Raw genomic sequence first — 11,170 nt, 5'->3', positions numbered from 1 at the left:
GTCATTTTAGGTCATCGCCTCAGTTGCCACCACTTCAATTAATAAGATTGCAGACTGTACGTCACTCCTTCGTCTTCTACTCATACCTCAATTAGCCAGACGCAAAAACCCAAACGATTGTCTGAGAATTAGCTTGTGTTCATGCTTTTAAAAATGTGGGGACTTAGAAATGTTGGAGAGAATGTTAATGTTCAAGAAGTTTATGGTAAGATTCAAAATTTGAAAAAACTTAGAAAAACACTGTATTTGATGATCAAGCTTCAAACTTTGAAAAACTCTAACAATCGTCTCTTTCTGTTTTGAAGATGGTTACCCCAACATATTCTCTATTGAACTTCATCACGGAGGGAGTTTCACAAAGTTTCCAAATATCAGGTATATTAATGGCCAAGTAAGGTACTTTGATGTTGTTGACATTGATGAATTTTATGTTCATGAACTAGACTTGATGATGAGAGAATTAGGGTATGATGGTACTGAAATCATGTATTACCATTTCCGTTTGCCTAATGAAGGATTTGACTTTGGACTCCGAGCATTAGGTAACGATGATGATGTGCGTAATATCTCACAGTATGTTACCCATAACAAAATGATTAAAGTGCACATAGAGCATGGTCAAACGAACTTGCTTACATATTTTATGTCCACAACTAGTCATAGAAGGGTTATATTAGAAGACATGGACAATCAGGGTTCTCTTAGACCCTCATCACCTGTAGTTTCTCATGAAGTGGTAACTCTAATCCAAATTGATGTTGGCGAGGATGATTTAGGGTTAACATTAACCTTATACAAATTAACAACACCTGAATTTAGTAGGTCTAAAGGTTGGAAACATAGTAAAGGGGCATTGTCTTGTAGTAGAAAGCTTAACTTGGATTGGGAAGGTGGTGAAGAAACAATGGCAAGTGGTGAAGTTGATAAAAGTAAGGGTGTAGAAGGATTTGCAGATGAATTTGTTGTAGTTGATGCAGAAAAAAGAGTTAAACAAAGAGATTGATGGGAATGAAGAATTTGACCTGAACAAATCCAATGGTGAGGGTGTAGAAGGATTTGCAGATGAGGGGTATAGAGTTGTCATGGATAATGATCCTCAAGGAGTCAATGAATTTTCAACTAACATCAAGATAGATGATGAGTTAATGAGAAACTTTCAACCTTTTGAAGGGTTTGAAGACCAAGAAAGCATCTCATTTAATGGGTTTGAAGGACAAGATAATATTCCTTTCAATGATGAGTGGAGACAAAAGGAGTCTGATGACATTGAGTTTGAGAATCAAAACAGTGAAGATGAAGATAGTGACTTTATGATTGATGAGGACAACATAATTGAAGATGTTGAAGTTGACATGGAGGATTTCAATCTAAATATTGATACAAAAGCAGAGTTCAATGGATGTCAAAGTTTGGGTGGTCAAAGAAATGAAGATAGTGATGAAGAAGAGGATGTGGAGGTAATTGATAATGAAGAGTGGGATTCACTAAGTGATGACTTAGGGGAACACAGGAAAAGAAGAGAAATGATCAAAGAGCTGGGGAAACAAACATTATGTTCTGTTGGTGAGGTGCACAAGGTAGCCTTTCATATTGGGCAGAAATATAAAGCCAAGAAAGAATTGAAAGATAAAGTTGACTTGCATGCTTTAGAGACAAGGAGGAATATCTCATTCATAAAAAATGACAAGAGTAGATTAACAGCTGTTTGTGATGGAATTGTAGTTTTAAATGCAAATGGGGTAGGTGGACCTACCTTTGGGAAAAAGGTAAAGGGTAAAGATGTAAAGTCAGATAAACTTAAATGCACATGGAAACTTCATGCTTCTAGGTCAAGTGAACAGGACTATTGGTTTATTAAGACCTATAATCAGAAACACATCTGCCTCCAAACACGAAAAATCAGATCTTGCACAGTAACATTTCTTTCCAAACGATTATGGATCAGATTGAAGCTAATCTTGGATTGCCTGTTCGTGCCCTACAAGAGCAACTCCAATCAACTTATGGAGTTAGTATTTCAGAAGAGAAAGCATTTAGGGCAAAATCATTAGCCACCAAAAATGTTGCAGGAGATTACATAAAGCAATATGCAGCTTTGAGAGACTATGTACTAGAGCTACAAAAGACAAATGAAGGTACAACTGTAAAGATTGATGTGGTTTCTGAACCTGTGGTTTCATCCCCAGCCAGGCAATTCAAAAGGATATACGTGTGTTTAGGTCCTTTAAAGAAAGGATTTAAGGCAAGTTTGAGAGAATTTTTAGGCTTAGATGGAGACTTCATGAAGGGACCTTTCCCATGTCAAATACTAAGTGCAGTTGGTGTTGATTCCAACAATGGAACCTACCCATTGGCATATGCTGTTTTTGAAAGTGAAAACACTTCAAGTTGGAAATAGTTTCTTTAGTGTCTTGCAGAAGATCTTGACTTGTATTCAAATTCCAACTTCACCTTTATCAATGATAGACAAAAGGTACTATAGTTACATTTAATATTGCATACTAGGTTTCATTACAGACTAATGCTAATTACTTATTTTGTTTTGGTGAAAACAAGGTCTTCTACCAGCCATAGAACAATTGTTTCCTAATGCAGAACACAGGTTCTGTATTAGACACATATACCAGAACATAAGGATCATATTTAAGACTACAGAGTACAAGGAGCATTTTTGGAGGTGTGCTACAGCCACCACCATACCAGAGTTTGAAGTTGTAATGGTAGAGCTAAAGAATTATGACATAGAAGCGTATCAGTGGCTCTTGAAAATCCCTCCACATCATTGGGCTAGAAGTCATTTTTCAGGTATTTTCTCAATTTGTTGTCTTATTTTTTATTATAGTATAGATACACACTAACTGTTATTTTCTTAATGAACTACTAGGAAGGGCAATTTTAGACATGTTATTGAATAACCTTTGTGAAGTGTTCAATAGCAAACTTGTTAAAGGGAGAGACAAACCCATTATCAGTTGTTTGGAGTTCATCAGAGAGTACCTTATGAAGAGAGGGTCACAATGCTAGGACCTGCAAGGCCAAAGATGGGAATTGATGTTTAAGTACTTAAGTTGTTTATGTTTGTGAAGACTTGTTAATGCACTTTAGTTGCTACTTTGATGCCTTTTTTGGTTCCATTTTGATAATGTACTTTGATGCCCTTTTATGGAACAATGTACTCCAATGTTTTGGTAATGTACTTTAATGCCCTTTGTTGGTAATGATTGTGTTTTGGCATTAATTTGTTTTGGTCCCCTTTTGGTAATGTAGTTTGTTATTGGTTTATGTTGTACTGTCAAAGCATGAAGATGTCATGGCAATGCACTTAATGTATGCATGTAAAACCATTACAATTGCATATTAAAGCGTAGAGAAAAACCATTACACTTGCATATCATGTCAAGATCAAACCTTTATAATTTCATATTCATAAAACAATAAAACCATTACACTTCCCATTGTCATAAAAGCATTACATATCCAATGAACCAAAAGACAACACTTACAACATATATAAACCACAATTAAACCTTCTAGCACCAAAAGACAACATTTATAAGTGGTTATTACCAACAAAAATGCCCTAAACTCTAATTCCTAATTCCAAAACAGTACAAACAACAAAAACAAGACCCACGAGGCAAGCAAACACATCTTCAACTGACCCACTTCAACCTCATACCTATTCATTGTTCTCAACAATCCTGGTATGATAACAGTTGATCTTTGCACATAGGGGGATCAACCTACCCCAAAAATCCACATCTGGATCCCTACAAGAATACATTAAAGTAGAAGAGTTATTGCATAACTATCGAAATATCATAACCTAATATGAGTTTGCTTACCATTTTAGGGCATGCATAGAAACGATGACCAGGGTTTCGTGAGGTCCATGAGGTTCGCACAACAGCAACATTCCCACAGAAGCAGAGCACCATTTTTGAATCTCGTAGCAGTAGAAGTAGATGAGATACGAAGAAGAATAAGACCTTTGTTGCTGCTTCTCTATAAATAAAAATGAAGAAGAAGAAGGGGATTGCGTATGAGTATGTACATAAAGGAGAACTATGATATTATTTAAAATAAGGACCTAAAATGACCAAAATGCCCTCACAAGGAGGGCACGTAATGGCATTAACGGCTCCAAACAAACCGACAATGACGGAATGGACTAAAAACCCATGAAAACCTTGATTTTGGACCTTTGGTGCAAGCTGGAAACTTTTTGGACCCCATCCAAAGGTTTTGGCAAATCACAAGGACCAAATTTACAGTTTTGTCTTATTTTTTCTATATTTTATGTTTATGAGTTTGTGTATTTTCCACCATTTTACTTTTTAAAATATAACTTTAACTTTGAAAAATGTTACTTTGACTTTTCTATTTTTTAAATTTTCATGTTTAACCTCGTATTATATATAATTTGATTTTTATTAATAACTTTCGTTTGTTAGCGTAAAAAACTATTTTTATGTGTTTAATTTTATATATTTGTTGTTATAATTTAAGGTGATCAACGTTTCGACTTTAATATAGAACTTTATTTCGTTATTTTTTTAAAGTTACATGGTTTTTTTTAATAAAATATTCGGTTTAAATTCAAGTTTGTCTATGTTTTGACGTAGTTTTTTTTAAATATTTTCGTGCTTAATTTTCTATACGTTTCATACGTATGACTTGGATCACATATTATACGTTTTTTATTATTTAAGCTTTCATTCGTTAACTTTAAAAAAAATCTTATTTTTATGCAAGTGTCGATATAAATTTGAATTTTTCTTTTTCTTTATTTTTTATGTTTCGATTTAATTTTAATTTTTCTTTTTCTTTATTTTTATATTTCGATTGAATTTTGTATGTTGAATTTTGACGATTGTATTGAAAAAAGTTATGTCAAAACGTAGACAGACTCGAATATAATATATTTTTTAAGCTAACGAACGAATATTATTATATGAGATCTAAATAATACGTGGGAATGTATATAAAATTAAGCACAAACATGTATAAAAAAATACGTCGAAACGTATACAAAGTCGAATATAATAGTTTTTTTTAAAACTAATAAACAAAAGTTATTATATGCTCATCTCATACGTAGAAAACGTATATAAAACTAAAAAAAAAGCATTTTATCATACATAATAGTTATTTAGAAATAAAATAAGAAGGATAATACTTGAAAAGAAATCAAAAATAAATTTACCCTTTATCCTATTTTTATTTGTATTACCTATGTTTTTCATTTAGTTATTGTTTTTTCTTTCTCAATAATTCAGTATATACATATCATTTTAGTCACTGCTTTTTCATTTAGTTATTGTTTTTTCTTTTTCATTTAGGTATTTGTATTACATATGTTTTTTTTTTCATTTAGTTATTGGGTTTTAAATTTTTAATTAATGTATAAGTGGTTTTGACTTTATAAAAATGGTTTTGACTATAAAAATGGTTTTCAATCAAAATCAAACCAGTTAGCTATGTATTATCAAATAGTTGGGTTGGGTTTGATTGTGAACATGGATAGTCTTAATAAATATTAATATGTATATATTGATTTATTGAGAAAGAAAAAACAATAACTAAATGAAAAAGCACATGTAATACAAATAAAAATAGGATAAAGGGTAAATTTATATTTGATAACTTTCCAAGTATTATCCTCCTTATTTTATTTCTAAATAACTATTATGTATGATAAAATGCTTCGGTGTATTTTTTTTTAGTTTTATATACGTTTTCTACGTATGAGACGAGTCACATAAAATAAATTTCGTTTATTAGTTTTAAAAAAACATATTATGTTCGAGTTTGTTTACGTTTCGACGTATTTTTTTATACATGTTTGTGCTTAATTTTATATACATTTCCACGTATTATTCAGATCTCATATAATAATTTTCGTTCGTTAGCTTAAAAAATGAAAATGAAGTTTTTCTATCAAAAAATTTAAAATGTGTTAGAAGTTTCGAATCATAATAATTGAATACACATTTCAAACAATATAATTTGAAAACTCTTGAAAATATCATGACATAAATAAATAGCAAAATAAAAATATAGTACCACACCATGATACAATACATCATACAAACTAGGTAAGGACCACCGCGTTGCTGGGTCGGATATACGACAATTTTTCCGTTGTTTGTTCTTTGTAAATGTCATTTGATCAATTATTTATTTATAGTTTGAGTATTGTTATGGGGCAGTAATATTGTTTCGTCATGGATAATTTTTTTGTTGTCGGATAAGCTATTTATCGAAATATATACTTCATGGGTTTATTCTTTGGTTGATCGGATGGAACTGGAGAGCTGGATTCCACGGATCTAATAAAATGTCTCCAATATCAAACATCAATAGGAAAGGTATACAAAGTATCGAGATACACATAGAAGTATCCATCATAAATTGTGTCTAATATGAAACATTAAATGAAGAGGATAAATGCAACTGAGATATGTGTTATTAAAATAGGTTGGAAACCCCGCTCCGTGTGGTTCGGTTTTCACCATAGTTTTCATCTTTTGATAATCGAATCAGTCAAGCCATCTTCAAAATCACATACAGACTAAAGTTAAAAGGGCCCAAGTTAATAACCTCGTCATCCCATAATCTTGCTGTCGAATAATATGCACTGCTTTCCTTATCACTTGCCTCTACAAATTTCACCTGTAGCAAATAAAAGGTAAACGATACGCTTAGTAAAGTAACAAATATTTCAGACAAAAATTCACAACATTCTGCTTATGATGTTCATTATGTCCCCAAAACAGTCATCAACATTATCCATGTGTATTTAGATGAGGGCATTTTCACTATTATAAGTAAAAAACAAAATACATACTCCATATTTGGATAACACAATGCCTATGTTGCATGACCTAAAAACCATGTAAGCAAACAATCAATATATGTGAAAGCAGAAATGAGAAGGGAAAAAGAATAATATTATAGTCTATTTACAAATACCCAGATTTGAGTATTAACTGTTCAAAAGAAACATCTAAAGAATAGGGAACACATTCTTCTTTTGCCGTGGTAAATCGACATCCAAAATTTGAGATGTTTCAGCTATACAAGGCTGGAAACTTACCCAGAGACCTTCTCTGAACTGGCTATATAAATAAGTGAGAAACCTGCATCCAAAATTTCAACAAAAGTACATCTCTACAACAAAAAGTAAATATTAACCTTACTAAAGCCATAAAGAAAATGCTCACCGTCGTAGATATGATGAAATCTCCATGTAACTTTTCAGTTGACACATAAAAGTATAGTTCACATACTGTAACATCCCAAAATTCAGGTACAGCTATTTAACCCTTCTCCTTTGTCAAGTTGTCAAGAATGGCCCTTGAGTGGGAAAGTGTTACAAATGAGTACGTTGGGCATACTGGAGAGTACGCTGCGCGTACTCATGCGCTTAAGCTGGACGCGGACTCGCCTAGGTACGCTGGGCGTAGCGAGCCCAGATGTAAACCCTAATTTAAGGATTGTGCACAATAAAAGGAATGCTAAGGCCTTATCCTCAGCCACCATTTCAGAGAGTGAAATCCTAAGAGAGCATTTCCTTCGTCCTAAAGCTTGTATGTGAGTATTTTGAGCTAAAGGTGCCTTTGTGTGTTAGTGAAGAAGGATGAGAGGATCTTGTGGAGGCTAGGGTTTGAAGTTCCTGCTTGGATATGAGTTCTTCAGAGGAAGGAGCTTCACTTAGAGGTAAAAAGCTCAGAACTTTCCTCTTTATTTTGCTTTGGTGTTTTATGGTCCAGTTTTAGGGTTTAAGTCCCAAAGGTGGAGACTTTATGAGCAAGAGGGGATCCATGGACCTAGATCTATCCCATTTTAGTGTTATGTGTGATTTTGATCCATAAAAATCCCATCTTGGTTGTTGTTATGGAGTCATGCTTGAGTTATGAGCTTTAGAGTGTTGAAAGTTGAGAGATTTGGGTGTTGGTGACTCTTACAGCCATGCAAAGGCTTAAAGCCACCAACTTTATAGATTAAGAGGCTTAGAAGTGGTCAGATCTGAAAGTTGGTCATGGGTCTTAACCGTTTAAGACCCCCAAAAGCTAAGGAGTCTAAAATTGGGAGTTACGCGGGGCATAATCCCAATACGCACATCATAGGGGGTCGCGTTCCCCGTTTCTGTGAGGTTGTCGGGTACGCCCAGCGTAACCCGGAGAGTTGCCTTTTGGTTGAATTTTAGGGTTTGGTCAATGTTAGGGTCTTTGAGCCTTGAGAGAGATAAAATGGTCTTTTACCCTTCTGAGACTGCTAAGAGAGGGATCTAGTCTAGCCTTAAGAGTTGTATTGATCAGAGTGCTTATTCCATGTGATTAGGCGGAGGCTAGACCGGGATTTACCGAATTCGAGATTACCAAGTCACCCGAGGTGAGTTTTCTCACTATACTGTACCTGGAAGGGTACCTATGTGTGACCGGAAGGTCTTATATGCTATGAGATATATGTGCTATATGCTGATATGTGATATGTATGTGTTATGTATGCTATGTATGATAAGGACCGGAAGGTCAAGATGATATGGACCCGTAGGTCGAGAGGACATGGACCAGAAGGTCAAGAGGTTACAGACCGGAAGGTCGATACGGGTAGGACCAGAAGGTCTACCGGGATTTGGGATGGAAGTCCCCTGAGATAATCGGACCAGAGGGTACCACAGAGTTATGGCCTGGAAAGGCGTATGTGTTGTATGTGGTATTTTGGGGAACTCACTAAGCATTTATGCTTACAGTTGTTGTGTTGTGTGTTTCAGGTACTAGCGAGGACCGTGGGAAGGCGTCGGCATGATCCTTACACACTGAGAGGATTTATGTATTTGAGATCTTTTGAGATTCTGAGATTTGTTTATTATGATAACATTGGATACAGTTGTTGGATATTGTTTTTGGTGATTGAAAATATGATTTAAAAATGAAAAATTGTTTTTGAAAATTTTGTCGTTACAAGTTGGTATCAGAGCTTTGGTTTGAGGGATTCGGGTGCAATTGCGGATGTATCTGAACTCAAACTGAGGATTTGAGAAATTTTTTCATAAAATAAACAATTTTTCTAAGAGGGTAAAGGATTTTGGAAAAAGGCAGAACGGAGCAGTGTGTACGATCAGTCAGCGCCCGAACGATGATTTCCCAAAATACCGTTACATTATGTGTTATGAGAGATGTTATGATATGATATGCATGCTAGAGTAGGCTAGGTATTCATATTAGGACTAGAGTGGCCTGATTTGTGATGTCTTAGCCTAGGAAGATTTTTGCTGCTATTAGATGCTTGAGAGTGAGTAGGTAGCAGTGAGGAGCTTATGAGAGGTTTACCGAAGGGTAGCGTATGCTAGCGAGATGTAGAGTACTTGTGAACTGAGATCCAAGGAGGAGGACTTGGGGTGAATATTGATGCGGTGTGGACGGTAGTATAAGGGCCCTTACTACCGAAGACACCGTATCAGTGCGCAGTTCAAGTAAGAATCCTTAGGGTACTAGGGAACACGTAGGGATGTGTTATCGAGTGCGAGTATGCTCGAGTGGGTCTCTGATATTTTATGTTGTATTTCAGAGAGACATCATGGTTGGGACACGCCACACACATGAGAGCAGTGGTGTTAGCGAGGAGGAGATCCACAGGTTGATTCATTAGGAGGTGGCTGCTGCCATCCGAGCTGAGATTCCGGAGATGTTTGGGTCTATCAAGACCACATTGATTGAGACTTTTGATGAGCGGTACGCAGCAGTAACTGAGGCTGCGGTTGTTGCAGCTACTGCAGTTGTGGCTACTGCCAGGCCTCAGTGAGGTGACTCATTGTTGTTTCAGGAGTTCAGCAACACGAAGCCACCAGAGTTTGATGGGACGCAGGATCCGATCGCTGCGATGAGATGGATTTCTGATATCGAGGGATGCTTCTACACGTGTTCCTGTGCGGAGTATCTGAGGGTATGGTTCGCGCTGAACCAGCTTCGCTTAGGAGCGAAGGACTGGTGGATGTTCGTGACAACGAGCTTCACTCTTGCGGAGATTTCTCAGGTGACCTGGGAGAGGTTCACCACCATGTTCTGAGACGAGTATGTTCCCCCAGTGGAGAGGGAGCGGTTGGCTCAGGAGTTCTTGACCCTCAAGCAGGGTACTGATTTGGTTACTGTGATTACCAGGAAGTTTCATGAGAGGGCGAAGTTCTGCCCTGAGCAGGTGTCTACTGAGTAGGAACGCATGAGCTGATATTTGAGCATTCTAAGGAGGGATATTCAGGAGTTCGTATCGAACTCGACTTACCGGAAATTTGCTGAGCTTCAGTCAAGAAGAGGGAGATTGAGTTGGAGACTTAGGCCAGGGAGGAGACTGAGTCTCAAGGAATGGATCGGCGGCCGGCACAGTCTCAACCGGCAGCCAAGCGGCCAAAGCCCGCCGATTCAAGATCTGGAGGCCAGAAGGGCCACACTTCTGGAAAGTGCGGCAAGGGACACAACGGGGTTTGTCGATCGGGTGCTTGCTACAAATGTGGCAAGGATGGGCATATAGCCAAAGATTTCCCCAAGGGATTCATGGTTTGCTTTCATTGCAACCAGACGGGCCATCGGAAGGCCGAGTGTCCGCAACTGCAGGGGACATCATAGGGAGCGCAACAAGGATCTGCCCCTGCCGCCGTGTGAGCTACTGAGGTTCAGCCGGTGAAGGCCGAGGCACCGAAGGCTCGCGGGAGAGCCTTCCATTTGACAGCAGAGGAGGTCCGTGCGGCGCCCGATGTCGTGGCTGGTATGTATTCTTTCATTTATTTATGTTGAGTTTGAGATGTTGTGCTTATATTATGATATGTGTAGGTACTTTTCTTGTGAATTATGTACCTGCTTTGGTGTTATTTGACTCGGGTGTGAGTCGGTCATTTGTTTCCTTGGCATTTAGTCAGTACATCAGTATCCGACGAGAGGCGCTGAGTCGACCTCTGCGAGTTTCTATAGCTGACGAGCGAGCAGTGTATACTATGGATGTGATTCGAGGATGTATACCCGAGATCTTCGGTGTGGAGTTCCCGATAGATCAGGTCCCGATTGCGATGTGGGACATGTGTGTCATAGTGGGTGGATTGGTTGAGCCGATTTGGGGTTGTTATAGACTGCGAGCGTCAGTTGGTGACGATACAAGACCCTAGTGGGGGAGT

The sequence above is a fragment of the Lactuca sativa genome, chromosome 2, assembly GCF_002870075.4.
Source record: "Lactuca sativa cultivar Salinas chromosome 2, Lsat_Salinas_v11, whole genome shotgun sequence".
Lineage (NCBI taxonomy): Eukaryota > Viridiplantae > Streptophyta > Magnoliopsida > Asterales > Asteraceae > Lactuca > Lactuca sativa.
This window is presented reverse-complemented; position numbering follows the sequence as displayed.